Source organism: Cynoglossus semilaevis, unplaced genomic scaffold (assembly GCF_000523025.1).
Source record: "Cynoglossus semilaevis isolate Cse_v1.0 unplaced genomic scaffold, Cse_v1.0 scaffold1033, whole genome shotgun sequence".
In the NCBI taxonomy this organism is placed as follows: Eukaryota; Metazoa; Chordata; class Actinopteri; order Pleuronectiformes; family Cynoglossidae; genus Cynoglossus; species Cynoglossus semilaevis.
This window is the reverse complement of record NW_007585109.1, coordinates 827689-839867: the sequence shown is the minus strand read 5'-3', so window position 1 is coordinate 839867 and position 12179 is coordinate 827689. Positions and strand designations below refer to the sequence as shown.

The 12179-nt window shown below is 36.8% G+C and overlaps 1 protein-coding gene across 1 annotated transcript in view; it reads right to left on the bottom strand.

Annotated features, from left to right (window-relative positions):
• The window catches only part of LOC103398389 (protein kinase C-binding protein NELL1), a 194480-nt gene that overhangs the window by 148870 nt on the left and 33431 nt on the right, over positions 1–12179 (bottom strand). The window lies entirely within an intron of this gene.

The following is a 12179-nucleotide window of genomic DNA, read 5'->3' as shown; positions in this document are numbered from 1 at the left end:
TTGTAAATAACACCAGGAATAGAAAGGTAAACAAACCAGAGTGGCAGTGGCCAGAGATGAAGATTGCTTGTAAAATGTACTCTGGTTCTGTTTTTCAAATTGTGCAATTTCAGTCTGGCTGGGCTTTGTTCAATCTCTGCGTAGCCTGTGAGGTCACCAGCAGATGTTCTGTCAGAAAAACCTTTTCTTATCAGGGACCAGGAAAAGCAAGAGACCTTTTTGTGGACAAACAGATATCACCAAAAAATAAAAATTGTATCTGCTATTTCCTCTGGCTTGGTGTAAATGCAAAAAAATGCAAAGGGTTTGGCATTTCAGTCATAATTAAATCCAGAGATAAGATGGTGATGGGATTAGTCATCATGTAAAATACATATGACTGTGTAATGTAAAAAAATCAAATTCGAAAATGAACAGCCTACAGAGTTAGATACAGTATCTGCCCCTACTGTTTTTGTTAATTAATATAATATTTTTTATTATGATTTTGCGAATCATTCATTTTACCTGCTGTGACAGCTACAGCTGTGGCTGGTTGACCATCAACTCTGTAAATTCTCTCTGAAAACCGCGACCAGGAAGCAATTATCAGGTCAGAAAGAAAACTTGGAGCTCCAGACATGATGGGCTGCAATCCTTGGATTCTTTTGACAAATATAGCACCACTTATCCCAAACATGACCCATTTTTGCTTTCAACTTTCTTCAGGCAGAGGGATACACTGTTTTTGAACCGAAAACATGCAGCATTCTGTCTTCAGAAGGCAGCAGTGAGAGCAAACAAATACTTATAATCTAATATATGTACATAATATCTAAATATGGATGTATAATATATATATAAATGTCATAGGATCTAATACTAGTTAGATACTTAGATAATGATAATTAGATAGTGTTATTTAAGTTAAAGAGTAATTAATTAACCTTAATGCAATGTTTAAAAGTAAAGGTTTTAAAGGTTTTGTCACCATCATTTTTGGGGTGTGAAAGATGGGTCATCTCTGACATCAGATCATTGAGTCATAAAATCATAACTTTGTTTTATAATTCAATTTTTTCCCAAACAGACTGGGGGTTGTTATGATAGGCATTATTTAAAAGGGCTACAGAATGTTAACTATTTTCATTCACCTCCATTAATGTGCAATTTGCTGAAATGATATTTTGATTATGAGCCGTTGATAGTGGTGATATTACAGCGGGGGGATTCTTCACACTGCTGTTAGGGACAGAATGATTCAAATCAAATGAAGATGTGGGCACCATGCAGACATACAGTATATCTACCATGGGTCCATGCTAACTTGGTACTGATGTACTGTAGTGCTGATCAGCTGGAGTGAGTAACACATGTTCCCTCTAATGAGTCACTCCACAGCCTGTAGATGTGGCCGCTGCAATGCTTTATATTCAGAGAGAAACAGCTGTAAACAAACAGAGTAGAGTGTCATCTGATCTAACCGTCTTTTAAAATGGCTCATCAACAATAATTCAAGTTTATATAATTTATGAGACATTAAAATGATTTAAAGTAGTTTATTAAGGGAAAGAAAATGCCTCAATTCACAGTTAATATAAAAGATGACTAAGGGCTGTAGGGCTGCAGTAATTGTCTGACAGTAGAGCGTCAGGGTGGCGTCATAAAGCTTCACCAAGTGTCCTGCCGACAGGTTCTTTATGACCGCCTTTGTAGTGGTTTAACTCTGGGAATTATACAGTAACTTAAATGAATGGGGGTTTTTTTATGTTTTATTATTGACGTGAATGTTGTTGTACAATTACCGTATTTTCCGGACTATATACTCTATATACTTGCGACTTATATTCATGTGCGACTTGTGTATTAAAATATCTAATTTCACGTTTGTTATTTTCACACCGACAGCTGCTAGTGGGCTCTCGTACGACTTATATTTTGGAGCAATTTATAGTCCAGAATATACAGTACTACTGCTACTAATTCTACTACTGCTACTACTACTGTTACTACAACTACTTCTACTACTACTGCTGCAACTACATCTACTACTACCTTTACGACCTTGCAACTAAGACTGCTATTACTACTACAAGAACTACTGCAAATATTGATAATCTAGTCCGCATTGACACATTAACTTGTCCTATTTTACCACACAATTCTAAATAGTAGCAGTATATTCACCCATGGAGACTAGATACTGTATACAACCACTGCATGTAAGAACTTCACATCCAACAACCAGGTACTTAAAGGTTGTTGTCTTCAGTCCATTAACAAAATATTAAAAAAATTCTAAAACCATTATTTCCTTCCAACCTCACTACAGTATAAACATCAGATCCAGTTCTCCAGTTTTATTATTAACATTAGGCACATGAAGCACTCAGATGAATATGCTGTAAAGTTTTTCATGAAGCTTAAATAGTAACTAAGGGCAACACCTCTGAGTGATTCTGTCTGTTATTTATTTTTTGTTTTTTTTAAAAGATCCCCTCAGGTTCCAAAGACATAAATTCTTTACAGCCATCTGAGAGGCAGGATCCTGTGAGTGTTATTGAGTTAAAGACTGCACTTGCTACGGTCAATAAGACAAGGTATTATCACCATTACAGTCCACTTACATTACTGTGTCCTGTCACTCAAGCGCAGCACATTAGTAAATGCAAACTTTCACTATTAGACAATGATCTTTGGTCTTTAGACTCCTCCCCCACCCCCAATTATTGGCCTTCAACAACCAAGGAGTTTTAATTAGGTGGTGGGATGGAAGAGAGCATCAGGTCAGATAAATAAGAGGGTGACGTGTCTTTCTATCAAGGAAAAAAAAAAGGTTTGTGTTGAAATAAGGGAAGTGTTTTTGTTCACATCTTATCTACAGTCAGTCTACAACAAATGTGCACTGGTGGATTTAAAACTTTAACCTTGACTAAAATGTGGGAGGTTGTAACGGAAATTGAATTCTACTGAAACATTTTAAAAGCCTGCATAAAAAGCACCAACCTTAACACTGTGTCCAAAGAATTTGTACAAAAATAAACAATTTCTTTTGTACTTTACACTGACAACATAGGGTTCATGCTGGATATATATTAAATAGGTGCAACAGCAGATAAGCAGTGTTTCCAACTTCAATTGAGTATAAAAATGGTTAATTAACTGACCAGTAAGAATATAAAAAATACTTCAACCACATTAAGGCAGCATTTTTGTGTTATAAAAACATTTGTTTTGAGCACTAATCACACACAGGACTAAGATCCATCCATCAGTCAGATACACAATGAGCTAGTGATGAGTATTTCAAAACTAAATCTACCAATTTCACTAAATTCTAATTGTTATTACCCCATCAGAGGGCAGTAGTTTTTTCTTGATTGACTTGACTTGAAAATCAAGTTGAGCTCAAAAAGCCTTTAAACCTTGAATTTCCAGTCACTGAGGTGACTTGAACCATATTTGGGACTGAGACACAGACACGCTGTCGGCCGTCTGTCTGTCCCTGCGGCCTCCCCTGAGCAACAATGCAATACTTAATCCGTGCATGCAATGTTCCCATTTCTCTTTATAAGGAAGACATTGTTACTTAATGCTGAAAACAAGTACAATGGCTAATGGACTGAAAGACATTTTATTAAACTGTTGTTTTCTTGCAGATGCAATTCTGGAATTAGCTCCACTCGTTGATACTTTAAAAAAAGAAATTTTCGAGCATTAGCCTCCAATTTCACTGAGCGCCACACAATTTACTGACCTCAACCGATATAATGAAAAAACACACTGCATTTTGATGCACTAACTACCAATTATGTATAAAACTAAGACATTTATTTAAACAAAGAGTTTTGCTGTGAAACAATACATGATTTTAATTCAGTAGTTCCAGACCCACAGGGGTCTGACACCCTCCTTTGAAATTCTTGTTTCCTGAACCTCTCGACTGTAAAAACAAATTTCCGGCCTCAAGGTGAAACAGTCACCACACAGATAATGGAGCAGTTTCAGGACAGGCTGTTAGGTACATTTTTCCAGAGAAATGTCTGGCTTTTATATTATTTAGACAACAGTCCTCTTGCATAAGCAGCCGGTAGAAGAACCTGCACTGAAGTTGTTTTATAAAACTGTTGGATGATTCAGGCTCAAAGTCTCTATTTACAAGGAACTGCACTCAAACTAATGGACCACATGACACAATAAAGCTGGGCACTGTTATAGGAGCAGGCCACATGGAGATAAATGACCATTTCTTTTTTTGTACCATAACTGAGGTGCACAAAGAAATCTAAATTGAAGATGGCAATCATGAGTTCAGACGATTTGATGTAATCTATCTCTTTCTTTCTCTCTCTAAACTAAAGGGAACTACTTCCGTAAATCTTTATTTTCTTTAATGTTTACTTTGCTGTTCTAACATTTTGAAGGTCTTTCTGTGCTGCACTGTGATGAAAAAAAAAAGAAGCTAAGGTCACGTTATGCACTCTGAGTAACAATGCAGAGGATCTGACTAGTCAGCAGAAATGAGCTCCATTGTTTGTGGCTTGCTCAACCTTCTAAAAGCACTGCTTTTGTAGAGTAAACCACAAGGACGAGGATAGTTTCTGCACAGAGTAAAATCAGTTTTCAATAAATCTATTTAAAAAATCATACTTCTATTCTCTCCTCATTTGATTAAGTCAGTCATCTTCAACCGCTTCATCTTGCGCAGAGCTAATGGGGAGCTGAAGCTAATGCCACCAGTGATCATGTGACTGTGCTGGACAACTTGAACAGTCCACCTGTCCATCACAAGGCCACATAGAGGGACAAGCACCTACACACACACACCTACAAACACTTTAGTGTTAATTCTGGAACTGGTAAACGTTTTGCTGTAAGGCCAGAGCGATAACCACGCACCTGACATGTGACCTTTACCAGATTAGCACAGAAAATAGAATCTCTACGTTGCAGGCGACAGTGTGCAGCAGCAGCTAGGTTTAAGTTGACAGCTCCTCACAACAAGGATTCAATGTTTTTCTAGTTTGATTACACGAAAAGAAAATTGTACAGTGGTGCTTTGTCGAGTGTTTGGAATTGTACCACAGTCATGCCTCAAACCTCAGCACTGTCTTCACATCAAATCTAGTACCAAGATTCAGAGGAATCCAAAGACAGAGCAGGTTTGTTATAGAATGCAGAACCTTATACTGGCACTCATCACCATTTCTTCATTTATTTTTGGCAGCTTAAAAGAAAATCAGGATCTGATATGAAATTAGACTGACCCCATTAAAATCAGACAATAAGAAGATAAATCAGAAGGAGACTTTGATTGGTTGTGTCTCAGACTCACAGACACTTCTCATTAGCTGCAGAATATATCTGCACAGAAGGTGTGACTCATTCTTTGTCCTCCAGATAATAAGGAAGATCTCAGAACATTCACTCCTGTCAGAGGAAAACACTGGCCATCACTGCGTTTAGTGTTTTTAGCTGAGAGACAGAGTTTCTTTTTTTAGAGTCAATTATTGTTTGCTGCTAAGCTAATTCTAAGAAAATGTTTAAAGTGTTCCCTGTTGGTGTAATTGCCTCAGCTATTACTATAGTAATTGCCTTGATTTTATTTCTGTCTAAATGAATGCAGACTCTGTGTTTCACTACTAACCCAAATTTGTGTTTTAATAATTATGATGTCCATTAAATTCCCCTGTGTAATAAAACTGCAGAGAGTGAGCATTTCCATTAAAGTAGCTGTGGCAATGCAGACTTTTCCGTCTCGCAATCAAGGTTTTCTGTGTTGTTTGAAAACAACAAGGACTCCTCGTGTATCATTAATACTCTGTAGCTGTATCAGTCGCATTTCATTAAACTGTCTGAACGGTTCCATCATTGCAGCAGCAGCAGAGGCAAACATTCATCACAAGGTCTTCATTTACTCTGACCTTGGCCAAAACAAACAAGGCAAATGTGTTATTAAGTGATGAAAGTTGGAGGCAGATTCTGGGACCAAAGTATATAAAGATGAATTAAATGTTTTCTGTTTCAGTTTTTTGTGTTGACCAAATTACTGGTTATTCCTACTTTTTCATCATAAAAGTTTAACTTTTCCTCATTTAGTGTCATGAACTGGTGTGTAAAATCTGGACTCTTAAAAGTCTGAACAGAGTTTGTTTACAAATATGATGTCAATCAAAAATCAATAACAACTTTGTTAGATTATATAAACATTCAAAAATATATATATTACAATAATGTTTTTAATTCCAACACTATATTTAAGAATTATTTACTGTATTTTCTGGACTGTAAGTTGCCCCGGAGTATAAGTCGCACCAGTGCCCTCTAGAGGCTGTCAGTGTGAAAATAACAAATGTGAAATGATACATTTAACATATAAGTTGCATCTGAGTATAAGTCGCAAACCCAGCCATTGGATGAAAAAGGTCCGACTTATAATCCATAAAAAAGTAGCATTTTCCCGCTTTACATACTAATTTATTTTTAGTAATTTGCCCCTTTTTCTCAGATTTTCAAAGTTCAACATTGTCAATGTTGTCCACCTGATCATAACAGATCATAACTGTGTGCTATCTGCAGATGTGATTCTTGCATTTCACACAAGAGCTACTCATTTTACTGTCCTCTCTGAAAGGGCATTTTATCTCTGAAGGTGTGGGATTGGGTGACCTTTCACCCAACACCACACACTGGTTCTCCTCAGATGCTCCTCCAGGTTGCTTTCCAGTGCACACTTGAAGTGACAGCTGAATTCTATATCACTGACTGCCCACATTTTGATGCGATGCTTGGCGTCTTGTTGGGCATGTAAGGTTAACACCCTTGTGTGGAACAAGGCACTAATCTACAGTAAAATGTGGACCAGGCATCTACATCAAAGGTAGATCTTTAACCCATTTATCCCATTCATCATTGATCCCAGCTAGCTTGTCTCTTTGGAGACCAACTGTCTCCAAAGACAATGTCTCTGGAGATGAAAATGTTAAACATTGAAAATCTGAGAAAAGTGGGCTATTTAAGTACAAAAAGAATGTGTTTGTGTAATGGGGAAGACATTAATTAAATAGTTCATAAATAAAGTGTTTGAATTAACAAAAAGTGTTTTATGTCTGTTTGTTTGTAGTAAACTCCCATCATCTATTTATTCACTTTGGCTCACGGTGTGTTTGAGTGTAAAATAAACGACACATAAATGATGTACGGTAAAGCTGGTACAGACTCCACATCACCCAGAGGATTTAAAAAGTCATTGCAGTTTTCTGCAGACGTTCCACACTTCACATTTATCAGACACCTCTCTGACATGACATGATGGTTAATTGCTTGTTAACACAACACCTCGAAATTCAGTAGAGAACTCATCACACATTCTGTGACCTTAATTTCCCTCCGACTAAAGTAAGAAAAAGCCTGTAAAAACTCTGACCTGTCTCACTTATTTCCCTGATATTGTGACAATAGTTAGATTGCTGTCAGACCACGATGTTCCTCACTCACCATACCCAATTACATGAAACCATAGACTTATTTTTTAATATTTCATTTTTGATATCTTTCTGTCCAACATTTCACACAACCTCATTTACTTACTTAAAAGTGTAAAGTCTAAATGAGAATCTGACTTATTGAAAGTTTAAATAACGTTTCCCTAACACCTGACCGTTGGGCCGATCCCCCACATCTGGCTTACTGATTAGAAGTCAGTTGTTTATTTTGTTGTTGGTTTTTGTTTGCTTTGAGCACCAAACTCTGATGTACCCTCCAATGAAATGACAGTATCAGCAGTGGCCCTGGTCCAGGTTGTATGAATATACATCATCTGGCCAGATTATTTTTCAAGGTTTTGCAGTTCTTGTCTGATGCATTTTATCCCAATGTCGGTTTGATTTTATTGGATGTAAAAGCTCTAGCTACGTCGTATTATTGTGATTATTATAGTTTTTGAACAATGCAGAAATGACTTTTTCCTACATGATTACTTTCACAGAGAACAAAAAAAGTTTCTGACATCAGCCCCTTTATGTAGCTTTTTTTCATTTATTTTAATCTCTTCTCTAGACTATTCATGACATGGATGCAGGCAGTAAAGAATTTTTGAGCTCACAATATCCTATAATTATTATGCAGAGTGAACAGCCTCTCCCACCTCAGGAGAACGGAGACTTAAAGCCCAGTAGAGGATGCTTTGAAATATGTATACATTTAAGCAGGGAATCTGTTTTGAGTGTGCGCATTGTAATAATAGTATTTTATACCATGAGAAACCCGGGAAGAAGTATAAATATAACATGATTATATTTATGTAAACTACATCTTTGGCGTAAGTGTGTCCGTATAAATATAGAATGGACAAAAACCAATTACGTGGAAGTGCATCTTTTACAAAGATCTGCATTTCTGCACAGTCACCCTGTGATTGAGCACAATCAAACTACTTCTAAATATCTTCAAGGGGACAGCGCCATGTTATTTTCCTGGCTGTCTCATGCACTAAGATCTATGGTGATTAAATTCTAGAAAAGCACACAGGTAGTGATAAACCAACGTAAAACCTCCTAAAATACTACCGTTCCTTTATACATCCTCCTCTCTGTGTGGTATATTTGCTTTAGTACACAAGACCTTCTCCACTGCTTTTCTTCTCTGCCGTTCCCACAAATGGCCTACATTTATAGCTAATCCTAATGACATTCTCATGGCTGCCAGTCATACAGCTCTCTTTTTGGCTTTGGTTGGCCCTCAGCCTTCATCGTGAAACTAACACATCAGTAAAAATACACTTTTGCTCAACCTTCCGGGCTTAGACTCTTTGCTCTAAATTATCCTCTGAAAATCCTTGAAAGGCTATTGGCCAATGCTTGTAATATAATATCATCTGATTGCAAAACAAATTTTAACTTTAAAGCCAGTTTTCTCTTTTTAAAGTCTTCATTTAAAGAATATCAACTCACCAAATGGTCGGAAATAACTCTAAAAGTTAAACCAAAACATTCTAAGATAATGTCCACACTTAAGTTGTAGTAGGTGAAGTAGTTGCAGTACGTCTCACTGCAGGGTCTCACTTTTATTATGAGCCAGTGGCCCTTTAACTGTGTTCAATATGAGGTTTACATTTCCAACTGCTGCCAATACCCCGTGACTTCTGCTTTCAGTTTACTTTACTCTGTACTGTGACTCTGTGTGTTTACTTTACGTTAGTTTAATTTAGTTGTGCTAGACAGCTAACTTACCACTGCATTCTCTAGGCAAGATTTTAGGGGCTAACTAAGAGCTAATAAATATTTCACATTAACAAAGTCACAATAAAGAAATAAATATGTATTTGTAAAAACAACAAATATTCAACAATACTTTGTTGTGCCACTAGGAGTGCACTAAATTAATCATAATTACTTATAATAAATACTGTAATATGAATTAACATGACTGAACTGTTTTGAGGGAGAATATAATAAGGATACATTTTCTTTTACTGTTTGCATCGTAGTTAAAAATGTGTAGATTTGTGCACGGAATTAAATCATTTATCAAAAATAATTCAAACCAAATATAACACGTAAAAAGTGTAAATTTCCTGTACAAGGACTAAAAAATACTTATATTTTTGTTATGATGTTTTGCTTCATTGTGAAAACTTATTGCGATACATTATGATGAACTACTACTATTCAGACTGAGTAGAGTAACAGCGAAAAGCCTCTCAAGTGGATAAAAGTAAGGGAATTAAAAATAGACCATCTCACTTTGTAACTCCATGAAGACTTTAGACATCTTTTGGTTTTAGTGAGACCAGCTTTTGCTGTCGATTAAATATTAATTCATAATAAAAACCCAACCTGTTACAAACATTTCTTTTCCTCCACAAAAGTTTTAAAATTCACAAAGAAATATAAATTATGCACCAGGCCTTTTGGTAACTTCTAACCCTTCCTCATTCTCTTTGATGTTGGCAGCGTGTATTGTCCAGTTAGACGCTGAACAGCTCATCATCACTTCTTCCGCTCTCGCTTCTTTCACTTCAATAAGGTGAATAGACACAACACCCCCTAGCCTTTCAGGCAACCCAATTCTCACCCACAGAGCCTCCATCTAACTCAGCTCTTTCACCTACAGCTCAAGGCGAGCCAAGAAAAAAATGCTCAATTTACATGATAGATATGCTGGGTGTGGGGGATTTCCATGGACTTACTCCCCTATATGAAGTCAATCGATGTTTCCCAGATGTAATTGAAGTGAATACAGGTTGTTTGGTGAGATGTGCGTTCACTCAGCTGCAGCTGTCTTTATCAGTAAAGTAAAACCACCTCAACAAAGAGCTGCTGCAGCTGCAGACCATACGTGGTCTCTGACAAACAAACATCTTCTTTCATTTCATATATATACATATATGTATACATATATACATATATATATATATATATACATACATATAAACATACATACATATATACTCACATATACATACATATATATGTATATATACGTAGATATGTGTACACACATATATAGATACATACATATACATATATACACAGATGTACATATATAGGTGTACGCACAGATACATTTTAAGTGTATAAATGTATACATATATGTGTATGTTATTACACATATAAATGTAATGTAAATGTATATATGTATGTAACTATATATACAGTATGTGTGTGTATAGTATTAACAGTGATAGCAGATGGAGCAGTAGATGAACGCAGAGATCCAAGGAGTATGTGCACTGATGCAGACACTGTACATTAAAGTTAATGTGAAGGAGACGAAGTTGGGGCAAGAATCCAGGCACTATTTTCTCGGTCCATCTTCATTTCCCCCATCAAGAGTACAAGTGAGCTGAAATGAGTTTCCTCTCCAGCTTGGCTGGAATCAGCCTGAGGCCGAGGAGCTCAGACATGTAGGAGAGTCTCAAAGTAGAGCCATAGCCTCACAGCGAGAGCAGTCAGCAGAGGTGATTTAGGCCCCAAGGGATGTGTTTCAGTCATGCCCATTCAGAGTCCCTGGAGTACAGCCAGGACATGCTGGAGGGTTACCATCTTTCTGATAATCCTCCAAAAAGGAGATGGTGCGAGTGGCTGAGGGGAAGAGTGACTGGACTTCCTCTTTGAGACTGTTTCCCCCGTAACAGAGACCCCAGTGAGTAGAAGTTGGGAGAAGATGATGAAGGAAACACAGCACAGATGTGTTCTGCATCTTTTACCTTCTATGAACTAAACTATGTTTTCTCACACAACAACTCCCTCTGACAGGACAGTTAGATGGACTGCAGTCAAACAGCCAACCATTTCTTTCTAAATGATTTCTGAGTCCGTACAGAACAAATGTAACTGTTCCCTTTCAGAATTAAAACTAAAGTTAGTTTGAATTCCACTGCCAGCTGAGACTACACACATACAACCACCAGTGGCCATATATAGCCATATACATGTATACAGCCATATATAGACAACAGACAACATCATAATTCAGTGTCCCATTTTTAATAACTGAAAAAGTCAGACGCGTCTCTCAGGCGTCTCAAACAGCTTTGACAAGTTTTATCATTTTATCTTTGTTAAAGTTAAACTTTAATACAAATCTGTTAAATAATTGAGGCCTTGCAGCAGGTTTTCATCTACTGTAGCACATTCAAAATGTGTTTCTTGTGCCAAAAAAGAGGAAACATTGGAAAAAAAGTCAAACTAAGTCCTAAAGTATAGAAGCGGTTTGGGGCTTGGAGCAAAAAGAGTATCCACTGAAAACTCTAAAATCAGAGAATATGGATATGTTTGTTGTTGTTGTTTTCAAATTTTTTTGTCTGGTTCAGGACCAAGTGTCTCAGTAACACAGATATAAAACAACAATCAGAATTGGTGATTGACCTTGGTGTCCAAAATCTATGTGATTTAAATGGAGGAAAACTGAGTCAGTGCAGTAGTACGAGGTCAACTGAAAAGTGAAATTTAAACTCACTGAGCTGTCCTTTTTAGAGCATCACCACCACGAATAAATAAATATTACTACTTGACCACAGGCAGAAACTTGAACTTTTAAAAGTTTTAACCGTAGCTAGAAAAATAAATAAATAGTTTACAAGTTTACAAACCAGTTTACAAATGCATCTCAAATGTGACATGCAGTGTGCTCCACCTGTGGCTCCTGTAAGGATTACGTGCAGAAACATGACATTTTTTGAACTGACATATTTCTAC